The sequence below is a fragment of the Acomys minous genome, assembly GCF_964271855.1.
Source record: "Acomys minous genome assembly, chromosome: 19".
NCBI classification, from domain to species: domain Eukaryota; kingdom Metazoa; phylum Chordata; class Mammalia; order Rodentia; family Muridae; genus Acomys; species Acomys minous.
The window spans coordinates 20,881,939-20,897,905 of NC_140499.1; the positions used below are offsets into that span (position 1 = coordinate 20,881,939).

The 15,967-nt window shown below is 41.2% G+C and overlaps 1 long non-coding RNA gene across 2 annotated transcripts; it reads right to left on the reverse strand.

The window, feature by feature from the left end:
* Positions 1 to 7,990: 7,990 nt before the first annotated feature.
* On the reverse strand, positions 7,991 to 14,571 carry LOC311589884. 2 transcript variants are annotated; one of them, XR_014776672.1, is made up of 3 exons: positions 14,369 to 14,571; positions 10,361 to 10,456; positions 7,991 to 8,217 (listed from the first exon to the last, which is right to left on the reverse strand). It is a non-coding gene; the product is annotated as an uncharacterized lncRNA (long non-coding RNA). The 2 variants fall into 2 exon arrangements; XR_014776673.1 differs by having other exon boundaries at positions 13,903 to 14,571.
* Between the last annotated feature and the right edge of the window lie 1,396 nt (positions 14,572 to 15,967).

The window sequence follows — 15,967 nt, forward strand, 5'->3', positions numbered from 1 at the left end:
AAGCAAGCAAGCAAGCAACAAGCAAGCAAGCAAGCAAGCAAGCGGGCAAGCAAACATGGCCTGCAGTCACAGGAGAGCTTTTTTCCCCTTTGGTGCTAGGATGAGCTGTGAGGCCCTAAGTAAGTAAACTAGAAAGGCTGAAAGGTTATTGTCTATCTGTGGGCCTCCTTTTTCGATGATTCCAGGTAACACTTTCCGTACCTCAGAAAAGGTGCTGTTTAATTTAAGTTTGAGGATTATTCAGTTCAAGACTTTTCTAGATTCTAGTTTGTGGAGAGTTTAGGGTTTCCTTCTTCCTTAATCCCCAGGACACCAGGGAGCCTGCACAAATGGATTCTTACAATACACCGCAGAGACCTTCCCCTTCCGGGTTGACTAGACCAGGGACCGATTCACTGCTTCCCGTCTCTGCCGGGACCCTTGACTTGCTGGCTTCATCAGGCCTAACCCTGCACTTCTCAGAGCTGGTCTCAGGGTGCCTTTTGGCCAGGTTGCAGCAGCCTGTGGGTTTTAATTTTTACGTGGGCCCACATCATCACCTTTTTGTAAGTTCCTGATCATGCAACCTCCAAGGAACTTGCCTTTCTAAAGCCTTCAAGGTCATCTCAGGAATCTGAAAATGACTGGGCACAAATAGCAGTCTGTGTGTAGGACACACGGCCTCTGAGTTTCCATTGCTGTCAGTCCTAAACATGCTCACACGGATGGTTCTAGAGCTCTGGTCACCAGAAGCCGGTGGTGAGACCATTCTATTCTTTCCAGCTCTGGGCTGCATTTTATCAGTAAGTTCAAACAGAGTCATTAACTACAACTTTTCAGCACCTGTAGAAGTTTTCAGGAATGTTCCATTTGGTGGGGCTCCTTAGCCTCCATCCTTGGTCTCACGAAATTTAACTCTTGGTCACAGACCTCACGTCACAGGTCTCAGGAGACGCTTTAGTGTTTCATCTGCCTTCTGAAATGGATGGATGTCCCTTGGTGGGATGCACCTTGTCCCCCAGACAAACCCATTTTGTTTCTTAAAAAATCTTCTCTTTGCTAACATAGTATTTTCTTTTTTGCTTTGTTTTATGCAATTAAAAGCTTTGTAGATAAGTTTTCCTAATTTTTTTCTCCTTGAAAAATATTTTTCATGTGTTTTTTTTTATTTAAATAATTTATTCAGATTACATCCTGATTCTTATCCTCTCACTTGTATCTTCTCATTCCCCTTCCTTCCCTCCTTCACCCTATTTCCCTCCCCTAGGTCTTTGACAGAAGGAGACCTCCTCCCCCACCATATGATCACAGCCTATCAGGTCTCATTCAGATAGCCTGCTTCCCCTTCCTCTGTGTGACACCAGGCTTCCTCACCAAGGGGAAGTAATCAAATAGGGGGCACCAGAGTTCTTGTCAGAGTCAGTCTCTGCTCTCCACATAACTGTGGAGAATGTGCTGTCCATTGGCTAGATCTGAATAGGGAGTCCAGGTTCACTGCGTGCATTGGCCTTGCTTGGTACAGCAGTTTGTGCAGGGCCCCCTGTGTCCAGATCTGCCAGCCTTGATGGCCTTCTTGTAGGGTTCTTTTTGCTTTCGAAATCCTATTTTCATTTTCAGTTTCATTGAGTCCTACCTTATCAGTGACACAGATACCTACAGCCACATTTAAATCACAGTTTGATCTCTTGGCTCTGTCCTTTCTCATCTGTGAGTGGCTTCTGAAAGAGCAGAGTGACATTTCTGTCTCCATTTGTAGGAAGACCCAGGTATTTCCCTGCCTCTGATGTTTGATGCTTGGTTTTTCAGTCTGCTGTACCTGGAATATAAGTGACATAAGTATATTGCCTGGTGGGTAGCATTTCTCCTGTTCTCTGAGATCACATGGTCTTCTTCTCCCTTTACTTGGGTCTTATAAAGGCATTAGTCATTAGTGCATTCAGGCTTGTATTCCTGAAATGGAACCTGATTTCAGTGAATTACAGTTGCTGTATGCTATTTTCAAATAATCTTAGATTCTAAAGTTCTGAGGGTCACAACTTCAGTATAGCTTATTAGGGACATAACACAACTTAACAGCAATGGTCTGAGAAGCCCAGGAGAGCTCTGGATAACATGATCCTCAGAGGAGGACTGGGGGCTCCGGTGGCTGGACTGTGGCTCACAGGCTTTAGCAAACATTGTTAGGCAAGCTGAACAAAGGTATCATATAAGTTGTTAATAATGTCGCTGGTGTTTCTAACCACAGGCCAGGGTGTACTGGGTGGAAAGAAAGAACTTTAAAGGACTCTTCTTCATGGCAAATGAAGTGTTTATTTTTGTTATGTCCTGAAGCGCTCCTCCCTCTTCTGAGGGCTTAGCATCATGGCAATGTGAAAAGCAGAGGATAGCATCCACGGAAGATTAGGCAGAGGGTAAGGAGTATTGTATAACACCCAGGGGACTAGGGAATGAGATGAGCAGAATTCAGCTCAGATCCCTGCTTCTGGCAATGGGCAGGAGCCTTGGAGTGATAGAGCAGGGGTGAGCCAGGAAGCAAATTGCTTTTCTGCTAACATTCTATTCTCCACAAGCTCATCTTCGTGAAGGTGCGTCTCTTGCATTTATAAACCATAAGGACCGTGTACTTGCACATCTATTCTTTGGGCACTGGGGTTGTCTTTCTCTCACAATGAAGTTTTGGACAAACCTCAAAGATATTATATAGTTAATGTGGAGAAATAAGGGGCCTGACTTTTATTCCTCATTGGCTCATTAGAGACATTATTTCATGTTAAAGACTTCAGGATTAAAGTTGGAATAGCAATTCATGTTTACGCTATATTGTTATTTTTAGTTAAGGCTTAAAAGTGTTGCAAATGCACACAGAAAAGTAAAAACACCTATATATATATATATATATATATATATATATATATATATATATATACACACACACACACACACACACACACATTTTGTGTGTGTGTGTGTGTGTGTGTGTGTGTGTGTGTGTGTGTGTGGTGTGTGTGTGTCTGTCTTCACCCTGGCTGCACATGTCTCTTCTTACTTTGTCTCCATTGGTAATTCAAGAAGCTTCTCATTGCTTTGAGCCTTGCCTTTACTTATGTAATTGCTATGTCCCATTACTGGTTAGTAGGATTGGAGTGATGCTGTAATTTTAGGGGTATAAAGTGATAACAGGATCAGTTTGATAGTCCAGATCAAGAGCTTAAAGAAGTGATAAGGGCTAGGAGCAGAACCTGCCACTTGGAGAAGCCAGTGCCTGGGACCTGATCACCAGATAGCCTGTGTGTCCCTCGACACTTTTTGCGGGGAACGGGGTAGGTGGATGTTACACACATTGAACTGGAAAGGGAGAACCATCTGGGATATGAAAGTTATTTTTTATCAGAAAAAAAGGAAAAATTGGGCCTGAAATGTCATCCTCATTGGTGGGAACATACATAGTCCAGGACGCAGATAGTCCATCTTAAAATGTAACCCACGTGTCTCAGTCCTACCACACCAGAGGAGGGCCAGGGCTGCTTCAGAAATCCGGGACCACACAATTATTCCTCTCAGCCCTATAATCCAGTTTCGGTTTTAGACTGTGAAACTTTCTAAGGGTTTTTGCTCTCGCGGTGTGGACCCCAATGCAAAGGTGCTATGAAAGGTTATTGTGGCCAAGCCTGTGAGGAGCCTGTGGAGTGACAGGGGAGAAATTACAAGCAGACCCTACAAAATACTATGCTGTGTGCTGCTAACGATCAGCTTTTGCTTTCAGTGTTCCTGAATGTTCAAGGAAAGAAAGAGAACCCACAGGAAAGAACTGTATAGTAAAAGAATAATTGCCCAGTACATTACATAGCACAGCAGGGTTATAATGAGCATGTGAAAAGTGCAGTATCTAACCAACCCTTAGACTTACCCTAACAGTTTGATTCAACTTTCTCCGACAAAATGCTGAACAGCCAGATCATTTTGCCTAAAGGATTGGACTGCAATTGTTTTGAAAGTTTCTTGGGAGAAATGCAATTAGTGACAAGATTTAATAAAGCCGAAACAACTGAATGTAATCAGACAAGCCTCTATTCTTTTCAGTTCTTTCTGTACAATGTAAGAAAATAGCAAGGAAACGATTACATTTACTAAATGAATTAAACAAAGCTCCAAAACATAAATTAGAATTTAACTACACCATTAAAAGCTAATTTAATTTGCAAGCCATCATTACCAGATAATAAAGGCCCATTGCAAAATGTACAATACCTCGTGATCATGGGAAAAAAAAAAAACAAGCAATAAATCTCATTGAGCAGATGAGTTTCTGTTATATTAGCAGATGAAAATGCTGAATGGGTGTTTCAGCATGGAGTGGAGAGCAGCTTGTAATAGCACAGTTGGTTTTATAGCTAAAGGAAAGCATTTGAGGAAGCTAGTGAAGTTCACTGGGGTCCTCAGTACAGTACACCCTGCTTTTAACCCAGGGCAAAGAAAGACAAGGAAATATTTGTTTGCCAAAAGCCATCTCCTCCATTCAAACGCAAGCAACATCTTGTTTTATCTAATTGTGAATCCAATGCCAAATCTAGCTCTTTCTCTGTCATGTTTCTTATTAAGTTGTGCTGGTAATAACAAGGCATGCATAAAAAATTCAAGACTTGATTGAAAAATTTTAGATTGGGGGTAACCATTTTAAAGCTTAATAAGATAATATCATCAACCTTTTCAGTAACTTATTAGAATAAGATGCGAATGAGTTTCAGAAAATTGACTGTATTGAAAATAGGCTTTAAATGCATGCTTTCCAACAAGGTAGTAAATAATAATAAGCATTTTTTTTTTCCTTACCTGACCAATTGCTGTTAGAAAGGCAGAGAGAGAAATGCCAGCTTCCAGCAGATGGCAGTATAATCCCACAGTTTTAGCGCAGTGAGTGCACAAGCCTCTGAAAATAGATGCTTTTTTTTTTTTTTAAAATCACAGTATTAATGTAAGGCAGACTTGAAAACTAATATATTCCACTGGTTATGCCATCCTTCTCAGTGCCATGCAACAACTCTATGAAGTGGCTGAGCTTCAGCTTATCCACACAGTGATTCTCCCACCCAGATGTTTTCTAACAACGCAGGATTCTCACAAGAATGCTTTTATTACATTGCTTGCTGATTTGACACGGTTGGGCATACTCATTTCTGTTTCACACTTTGTCATGAAGTTTTAAAGCTACAAGAGTTAACTCTTAGTTTAAGTGTCCTTTCTTCTGTGCACTGCCCCTGAATTCCCACTGTGTACACATGTGTATATGCACATGCGGAGGCCAGAGGCTAACCTTGCGTGTTGTTCCTCAGACAGCCTTAGCAATTTTTGAGACAGGATCTCTCATTGGCCTGGAATTCACTAAGCACATTAGGCTGGTTGGATAGCAAGTCCCTTAGACCCGTTTCTGCCACACCAGTGTATGACACCATGTCTGGTTGATTTTCTACGTGCATCTGGAGACAAAATTCAGACAAGCCCTCTGCTAACTGAGTCGTCTCCCCAGCCTCCTGATAGATCTGTTGTCTTAAGAGCTAGATAATACCTTTTACTTTACCTTGAGATTTTCAGTTGATACATCTAGGGTCTCACTAGACTGCTAGCTCTGCGAAAGATGCAGCACATTTTAGCTCCAGAATACCTGATGATGGATCCAATATACTTTTATAGCTCCCCCTTTGTGGCTTTAAGACTTATTTACTTTAATTATGTTTGTGTATTTACTTGTGTAAATTTATGTGTATCAGAAGCATGTTGTGAGGGAACTGCCTGGAACTGGAGGTGTTTGTAAGGCCCCTGATGTGGGTGCTGGGAATCGAGCCTCACTAAGGCTTCTGAAAGAGCAGGAAATGCCTTTAGCTGCTGAGCCATTTCTCATGCCCCACAGTTACTCTTAAAATTTCGTCAAACTAACTCTTATCTGAAGGTTTGCAGAAGAAGATTTTTGCACATGGCTCCATTTTACAGAACAGCTAAGTGGGTGCATTTGAGAAGAACTTTGGAATTATTTCCTTATAAAATAAAGCCAGGAACTTTCCACTCTAATTGTGCTGAGCGTATAAATCAGAAACTTCACTGACTTGTAATTAATAGAGAGTAATCTGCTGAATTGCATTGCCCATTGGGGCCACTTTCTAACGTAGCAACTCTCTTGTAATTCATTACCAAGAATAAAAAATTTCAAATCTAATGAAATGGCAGGAAAGACAGGATGTCAATATGAAGGTGAAATGAACCTTTAAATGCAGAATTATCAATAAATGTATTATTGATTTCAGGAGAGTAGTCATAGATACAGTCATTTATTTGTGAAACTACATACTTTGTGTCAATGATGGACTGCAGTAGTGAGCAAAGACTATATTTCACTTTAGGATTTTGCATGTAAAGAGAGGAAATAGTTATCCAAATGACCTTCTGTGGACTGGGTTTCTATACTTATATTATTTTTAACATCAGGACATTTTTATAGTATTAGCTACTAAATGGCATATTAAAATTTCCACATTAAAAGGCTCCATCAATAATGTCTTCTTAATATGAAAACCTTTGTTCAGCCAGGGATTTTGAGCTGGAGTGCATCTCGCCGTATCTTGTTTACTTGTCTTTATCTGTGAATTTACTGGTTGATGTTGTAAAGAAGAATGTTGGCTCCACCCTTCTCCTATTCCTCATTGTACCAGCATCAACCTAACACAATGGTTCTTAACCTGTGGGTCAGGACCTTTTTGGTGGTTGAATGATTGGAAAGCAGATATTTATATTTTATATAGTTCATAGCAACATTACAGTTATGAAGTAGCAACAAAATGAATTTATGCTTGGTAGTCAGCACAACATGAGGAATTGTATCAATGGGTACAGAGTTGGTAAGGTTGAGAACCACTGACCAAGCACCAATTTCAGGACTCTCACTTCTTAAGAGAAGATAAATTCTTCCTGGCAGTCAGTGTTTGGGACTGAATTACAAGGCCCTGGGCACCTTATGCCCTGCTGGAGCCCATGGTTGCTTGTCCCGGGGGCTGTGTGTACATTCTACCACACGTGGGTTGTGTAGGCATTGTCTTGGTCAATGTGTTCCTTTGCCATTTGCATGTAATCTACAAAAGGAGAAAGGCTGTTGAAGATGACATGCATGTAGATGGAGCTCCTGCATCTGAAAGGATATTGCAAGTCAGGACTAGTGACTTGTACTAACGGAAGCCCTGTCGCTAGTTTACATTTTGCAAAATCTTGTTTTCTAGAGAGGACAAAGTACCAAAGCAGTTTTCTGTTACACATGAACCCGATGCACTAGAACGAAGAGGATAGTTACTCATCTCTGCCTGTTTTGAAAGGATTAAGTGATAAATGGAAATTAAAAATGCTTTACATGTGAATGTAGATGTCAGAGCATAAACCACTCGTGAGCATGCACCACTCTGCACCAGGCCCTCTGCATATATGTAGTGGCTGTTAGCTTGGTCTTTTTGTGGGACTCCTAACAGCGGGAGAGGGGGTGCCTCTGATTGTTTTGCCTGATCTTGGGACCCATTTCTTAGTCCAGCTTTGATGTGAGGGCTTTTGCCTTGTCTTATTGTATTTCGTTTTGTCATGTTTTGTTATTTTTTTTTCTCTTAGAGGCCTGCTGTATTGTGTTTGGAGATGGAAAGGGCTTGGATCCAGAAGAGAGGGGAGCTGGGGGATTTAGGGGGAGCTGAGAGGAGTGGAGGGAGAGCAAACTCTGGTTGGGATGTATTATATCAGAGAAAATCTATGAAAAATTGCAGGAACTAACTATGATTCTGTTAGAGGATCACAAGTCATGTCATATGACAACCTTGGATCATTATTTCCCCAGGCTTCAGTCTTCTATAAAATGCAAACAGATTATACCCCAGTAAAACCCAAGTGATGGGACTGTGTCCATGATCCTGTTCTATGACTGCCTGTCAGAAGAGGATGAGTGGCTTGTGGGAGGGTTAGGTTCACTCGGTTGGACATACTGCTCTTTTGTTTTGGTCTTCTTAGTGACAAAGGTCATTGTTAGAAGGGCATGCTTCTTAATCCAGAGGCTCATGTTTACTTCCTTTTTTCTAACACTGACTCACACTGAAGAATCCTTGTTGGCATCCATTTATTCCTACTGGGGCATTCTGCATCCAAGCAGTGGTATTTAGCAGGAATCGTACTGTTTCTTCATCCTGGTGGTATACTGCTATTGCTCTTCACAGAGTTAAACTGTAGTAGAGAAACACAAAAAGAAAGCTCAAAGATGCTGTCTTGTGTGCAGCATAATACACACTTACAACAAACTGAGCTTGATAAAATGCCAGCAGCAGGGAGCACAGTTAGTTATTGCTTCAAGGGAAAATCAAGTAAAATAGCTACAAATTGTTTAAAGTACATTCCTCCCATCGGTCTTGGGTTTCAGTCATTTTTCCCTTTGAAATAGAAAAGCCCTTAGTTATTTCCTCAGCCAAGATTAGCCTTCCTTGGTGTGCAGTGCCTGCTCTGGCTTCATGTGAAGGAATGGACTTAATTCTAACCCTGAGAGCAATTGCCTGAGAACCACCATAGAATACAAGTGGAGAGGCCAGTGTGTGCCTCCTGGTGCCTGCACCCCAGGCAGCTGACGCTGGAGAGAGGTCTTTATAGCACTCTTACATAGCCTTTGCTGTTGTGGCTTCAGCATCTATGACACAGTGTGCTGGGATACTGTGCTCTGATCTTTCAGAGTATACTCAAGAGTTATATGAGCCGAGCATCAAGAGAACAAAGCTTTAGTAGTAGCAAGTCAGGTAGAGAAAGTGTATGTCCCTGAACTTTGAACCACTATTTCTGACCCTCCATTGTGGTGGTATATTATTACCCTGACATGGAAAGTCTTGGGACAGGGACGAGCACTTGGCAGAGAGGATACATTCTATGAACCTTCAAAAAATATTGGTGTCTCACAGATATGGCAGGCTTCAGTGACTTCTAGGACTGTAGGAAACGCAGTCACTATTAGGCTGAAGTTTTGGCATGCTGTACATTGTAAATGCCTGTGCTCAGGGCCTGCAGGACACAGGCACAGCTTATTCTCAAAGCAACATGTATTCAGTGCTGTGTTCTATGACCCTGACTTAGTATTCTCAAAAGAATCTAGGGTCAGTTAGAGCATGATTATCAAAGGACAGAAGAGAGGCAAACCTACTCAAATGCTTAAGGGTGGCAATATTTGGAGGTAACGAGAATATTCGAACACAAAAAGCCATGTATCTACAATCTGCTGTGATAATATCAGGAACCACAGCATGCTGCATACATTATACATTCTCAATTAGTCATCAAATAAAGGTAAGAAGTAGAAGAGCAAAGAACGGAAAGTCCTTCCTCAGGTCTGATTTTGAGATCAGCAGCAACAAAACATAAACAGAGTTAGAACCATCCGTTATGGAGCCTGGCCCAATCCTGAGAGGTCAGTTGCTTCCTAACAAGATCACTGATGTGAAATACTAGTTTAAAATTTAAGTGAAAAGAGGAGAAATTGTCTTGTAGAAATTAACGAGAGTGTGTTGATAATCCTTACCAAAACACTGAGGCCGACCACCTAAAGGAACTCAGCCAGTCAATGGCTGGTGTTAAGGCTAGCGCAGATGCTTTGATAAAAACCAGTTTTGATGATTCAGAATAAATTGTCTCACGAGGGAGCTGGGTATCTTGCCAACCTGGGTACCTCTTCAGGAATTTTATTTCCTACAATTTTAGATTATTAATACACGTTCAGTTAGCGAAGTCTAGAATTTAAATTAGCTATGGATTATTTGATTAATTATCTGATTAATTCCATGAAGAGGGGTTGAACATGTAGTTAATACTGTTGAGCCTACTAAAGTGATCAGGAGTTGATCCTTGTTCTTAAAGAGCTCATAGGCTAGCCAAGACACACAAAGGAAGCTTGTAGGTATTATTTAAAACAGTGTGTGCTCAGTGGAGAGAGAGTGGATCCAGTCTTTGCCTAGTTCTGTTTTAAACTGGAGAGTCACATGCTTGTGCCTTGATCCTGGCAGGCCACATGACTTTTCTAAGATAAATTTCATAGTTTAACATGTCTTTTTATAATATCCCTATGCGTGTTAAAGTTTATCAGATATTAAAGTGTTTTGTCATATACCCTGATGATTCCAGGAGTATAACTAAGATTCTGATAAAGGTTATATTACAGTGGGTTGAGAAACTAAGGAAAGAGGGAATATTTAATCAGAAGTCCAAGATGGAAGGAAGCTGGAGAGAGGGTTCAATGGGCAAAAATGGTTGCTGACTACATGTGAGGTCTAAGACTGGGTCCCTAGTGCTCATGTAAAAGCAGAGGCAATACATGCCTGTAGCCTTACCTTACCTTGTTGTGGAAGGACAGGAACAGTTGAGCCCAGGAGCTGGGTGTGTAGTCAGTGCAGCCAAAGCAGTTAGCCCCAGGTTCACTGAGATAATCTGCCTGAAAAAATAATGTTGAGAATGATAGAAGATTCTTGATATTGACTCTGCATGTTTGTGTGCATGTGCATCTGTGTATATATGACACACACACACAAACACATACAAGTGCAGAGTACTTAAATTGTCAAAGATGGATGAAGGAAAGCATTGGGTCTAAAGGAGCAAAGATATACAAAGGAACAGATGTCAGCTCTTTAGGGTTAAATATACTTACTTTATAGTTAACATTTTTCCATTTTTATTAATATATTAATGGTATAAAATTGTGAGGTTCATTTGGTATTTTCATTCATGTGTATAAGGATTCTAATCATCCTCCTATTTTCCACACTTATCCCTTCCCTCTCTCACCACCTAAGCAATGGAATCAGTTCAGTGTCTGTTGAACCATTTAAAATTTTACCGTTCAGTTGCTGATGCTCACACTGTTACACAACTGTCACCACCTCAAATCTCTAGCTCTATTTTTACTATACTCTTACTCTTAAGCGGCAACCACTTGGGAAAATCCACTTCCACTTTTTATTCCTATGAAGTTGACTTCTAGATACCTTATGTAAATGAGATCATACAATATTTTTCTTTTTGTGGCCAGATTACTTCACCTAGCAAAGTATCTTGAAGCTTTATATCTACTTAAACATAAATCAGGGTTTTCTTCTCTTTGTATTTTGAATAGTTTTATTTTACATGTCTGTGATGCAGTGTGTGTATTTGTTAACTGCCCATGCTGTTGGTGTGCTTCTGACTTTTGGCTCCCATGCATGATGCTGATATCAATATGGTTGTACAATTATCTACTTAGGTCCTTACTTACAATTCTCTCGGTTGTATAGGCAGAAGTAGATTTACTGGGTCACGTGCTAATTACATTTTTACATTTTAGAGAAGTCTGCAGTTTTTTGTAATAGCTGCCCTATCTGCCAACAATGTTCAAAATACTCTATATTGTTGCCAGCAATTGTTTCCTTTCTTTTTTTTCCTTCCTGCGCATCCTTATTTTTCCCTATCTCTTTTCTTTTTCATTCCTGGTCATCCTCATTATGTGACTCTCATCCCCCGATGATTCACTATGTTGAGCATTTTTTAATGTATTTATTGGGCATGTTTATATCTTCCCTGTAGGAAGACATATGGAATTCATTTAGCTTCCTATTATTTATTTGTTCTTGAATTTAGCAGCTCATTTGTGTTCTGGATATTACTACTACTTTGTGTTTACTACCTTATCAGATATATCACTTACAAATGTTTTTTCTCAGTCTGACGCTTACCTTTTCTTTATGTTTAGAGAGTTCTTTTGTTGTTGTTTTTGATAAACAAATATTTTAGATTTTTGATATGATTCAATTTATGTTTTTTATTTTATTGTTTGGGTTTTGGTGTTGTATCTACTAAGCATTGCCAAATCCTATGCCATGATGCCTTTCATCTGGGTTTTACACTTGCATTTCCTATATGTATTTCTGATCCATTTTGAACTGACATTTGTGTTTGATGTAGCATAAGTGATAATTTGGTTATTGTAGGCTGTTTAGGATAAATAAGTTTTACAAGTTAATTGTTAGTTGGTCAAATTATGGTCATGTTAATTACTAGTCTACTTTTATCACAAGAATATACATCTTAGGTGCAGTAGATAGATATGATTCTATAGAAAGATAAGGGAGGATAAGGTCTGCAAAAACCCCAGAGACATGCAGAATATGGCATTTAAATTTTTTTCTTATTTTAAAGATTTACTGACAATGAGACAGGTTAACTCCTGGCAATACCCAGCCTACCTCATAGAAGATGATGAGCATCAAAGAACCTCCTTATGGAGATGGATTCAAATGTGGCAAACGAGCCACTGGGCAAAATGTCCTCATTTCTACCACAGACAGAATTCTGCCTAAAAAAGCCTGGATGAAGACAGAGTCAACAGCCAAACTGCCAAGACAGGGTGAGCAAGTCCTCAATATTTCCTGACTCACAAATATGTTTGTCAGATATATGGGCCAGAAGCCTGATGAAGATGCTCCAACATAACAGAGAGTTTTGGGTGACTGTTCAGGTAGCAGACTGTCTCTGTCATCTTCTCATATGGAAAGCTACTAACCTTCACTCTTGGCATACTCAGGTAATCAAGTTTATTCCTTCTTAAGTCTCTGATGGAGTTGAAGACCAGGTAGCTTAGTTTTAGAATGTAGCTTAGTTGTTTAGGGGTTAAGATGTTTTTAGGTCTAGATAGATGTTTTAAGTTGATAATGATAATATGTTATGGCGATTGATTTACAGTCAGAATTTTAGACTCACCAAGATAGGAAAGATATCTTCTTCAAGGCTGTCAAATACAAATAGCCAAAACACTAAGAATGTAACATTTATATAATTCCGGATTGTGTCACAGTTCTTCTTGCTATCAGTAGTTTATTGTATATATGTGTAATAATATAAATGTATATGTAAAAAATAAAATATGTTTAATAAAAAAAAACAAAAACAGAGATAATTTGGCTGTTTTACATGTTGATACTCAGTTTTTCCAAGACTGTGGAGACAACTGTCCCTTTCTCTGATAGAAGAGGTAATTTTTGAAGAATGGAACATTCATAGGAAAGTATGTTCATTTTGGTCATATCCTAAGCTGCATGCTGAGCTCCAAGTTCAGGCTTAATTTAGCTGAAAAAGGTATTATTAGCAAGAAGGAGAAGTGCAGCTGTGTTCTCTTCCTTCGTTAACAACTACCACATCTAGCATAGCAACTCAGAGTCTTTTTGACTAATAGATACTTTCACATTTTATGATCAATAAAACACCGGCAATGAATTTTACACTTTGAATTATTTTCTCATAAAAATGTGGTTGCTCATAATTTACAACTTGAAAAATGCAGAGTGGCATAATGAAAAAAAAAAAGAAAAGAAAGAAAATTACCATTTATCCCACATTCTAGATGTTACTGCTGCAAATACTGGCTGCTCCTAAGCCCAATTTTATAAGCATACATATTTTTCATAAGTAGGAATAATGTTGAATCATGAGGCTTTCTGCCCTGGCGTTTTGTGTGTTTCATTTTGGATGAGCTGTGAGCCCATTTCCTTGTCATTTTAATGAAGCTTAAAGGATGCCAAAGAGAGAAGATGGCCAAGGTAGGCAACGGTACAGACTTGAATGACCTTTATCAACAGCCAATCATAGGACCACTTTCCCTGCCTAAAAACTTGATGATACTTGGTACCCAGACAAAGCAGTCTTGATGTAGAACACCAAGGTACCATCTACACAGCGCTTCTTCCCCCTTTAGAAAGGACTATGCCTGTCTGGATTAGCTGTTGTATTGGACCCTTGCTAAGACAAAAGTAGAATGAAATTAAAGTGACTTTTCTTCCTCTTTCCATCGTCCACACCTGCATCTTATATTAGAGGGCTTTTTGGCTTGCTTTCTGTACCAGGTCTTACCCACAAACCACAGCAGCACAGCAGCATCTTCTCTCCACAGCTGCGTAGACCAGCACAGAAGGCAGTTGCTATAGATGGGTTGTGCAGTGAGGCATGAATTTACAAACAGCGTGAAGACCAGGCAATATCTTCTCTACTGCAGCATCTATTCTTCCGGTTGCACTTCGAGTCTCATACAACTGCTTCTTCTCTTGATACAGGGGTTTCTAATGTGTGAGTCCATGTGGCTGTGTGACCCACTGTGCTTCACACGCTCCCTTATGGCACGCCACTCCTTTAGAGACTTGGCATGTTTGCCTACCTGCCTTTGGCCACATAAGCAATAGGCAAGGTGTTCGTTTCAGCCTTTGTTCTGATACAGAGTTTGCAGAGTTATCTATTCTACTGCCCTAGCATGCTGTATCTGTGGCGATATAATTCACAGTATAGAGTAATTTCTTTGGGAGAAGTTGTTTTCATTACTCACTTTGAGCTGCCGCTGCCACTGTGGTTGGAGATGAGGTACCTCCCCAAAAGCTCATGTGTTGAAGGCTTGGGCTCTAGGGGATGGTACTATGGAGAGCTCTGCCTTTATGCTGAGATTAAACTCTCTAGGACTCATGTGACATGATTATTGAAGAACAATAGAAGGGAGGAACGGCAGGAGGTAGGCTTGGGGTCTGCCCTGTAGAGATGGGGATCTACCTTTTAATGATGTAATAATAAGGTCTGTCCAGCAATGGGGTCTACCCTGTAGCTGTGGTGTCTCCCCTTTAACAGTGGAGTGTGCCCTGTAACGATGGGGTGTGTCCTGTAGGGGTGGGTCTGTCCTGTAACTATGGGGTGTGTCCTGTAGTGGTGGGTCTGTCCTGTAACGATGGGGTGTGTCCTGTAGTGGTGGGTCTGTCCTGTAACTATGGGGTGTGACCTGTAGTGGTGGGTCTGTCCTGTAACGATGGGGTGTGAACCTGTAGTGGTGGGTCTGTCCTGTAACGATGGGGTGTGTCCTGTAGTGGTGGGTCTGTCCTGTAACGATGGGGTGTGTCCTGTAGTGGTGGGTCTGTCCTGTAACGATGGGGTGTGACCTGTAGTGGTGGGTCTGTCCTGTAACGATGGGGTGTGTCCTGTAGTGGTGGGTCTGTCCTGTAACGATGGGGTGTGTCCTGTAGTGGTGGGTCTGTCCTGTAACAATGGGGTGTGTCCTGTAGTGGTGGGTCTGTCCTGTAACAATGGGGTGTGACCTGTAGTGGTGGGTCTGTCCTGTAACAATGGGGTGTGTCCTGTAGTGGTGGGTCTGTCCTGTAACGATGGGGTGTGTCCTGTAGGGGTGGGTCTGTCCTGTAACGATGGGGTGTGTCCTGTAGTGGTGGGTCTGTCCTGTAACGATGGGGTGTGTCCTGTAGTGGTGGGTCTGTCCTTTAACGATGGAGTGTGACCTGTAGTAGTGGGTCTGTCCTGTAATGATGGGGTGTGACCTGTAGTAGTGGGTCTGTCCTTTAATGATGGGGTGCAACCTGTAGTAGTGGGTCTGTCCTGTAACAATGGGGTGTGACCTGTAGTAGTGGGTCTGTCCTTTAACGATGGAGTGTGACCTGTAGTAGTGGGTCTGTCCTGTAATGATGGGGTGTGACCTGTAGTAGTGGGTCTGTCCTTTAATGATGGGGTGCAACCTGTAGTAGTGGGTCTGTCCTGTAACAATGGGGTGTGACCTGTAGTAGTGGGTCTGTCCTTTAACGATGGAGTGTGACCTGTAGTAGTGGGTCTGTCCTGTAATGATGGGGTCTGACCTGTAGTAGTGGGTCTGTCCTGTAATGATGGGGTCTGACCTGTAGTATCTCTATCAGATACCATCAGGTTGGCAGGTCTTCCACATCTTCCATTTAAATGTTCTGCCTCATCATGGCCCAGAAACAATGGTCCAGCCAGATGGTGGTGGACGGAAACCTCCCTAACCATAGAAAACTAAATTGTATGCTTGTTAACTCATTCACTCCAGGTGTTTTTGCAGCAGCTCGGAGCCCAAGGCAACTGCAAACTTCCTAAGGCCCAGATCTGTGTGTTGCTGTTCTCTCCAAGTAGTAACAGA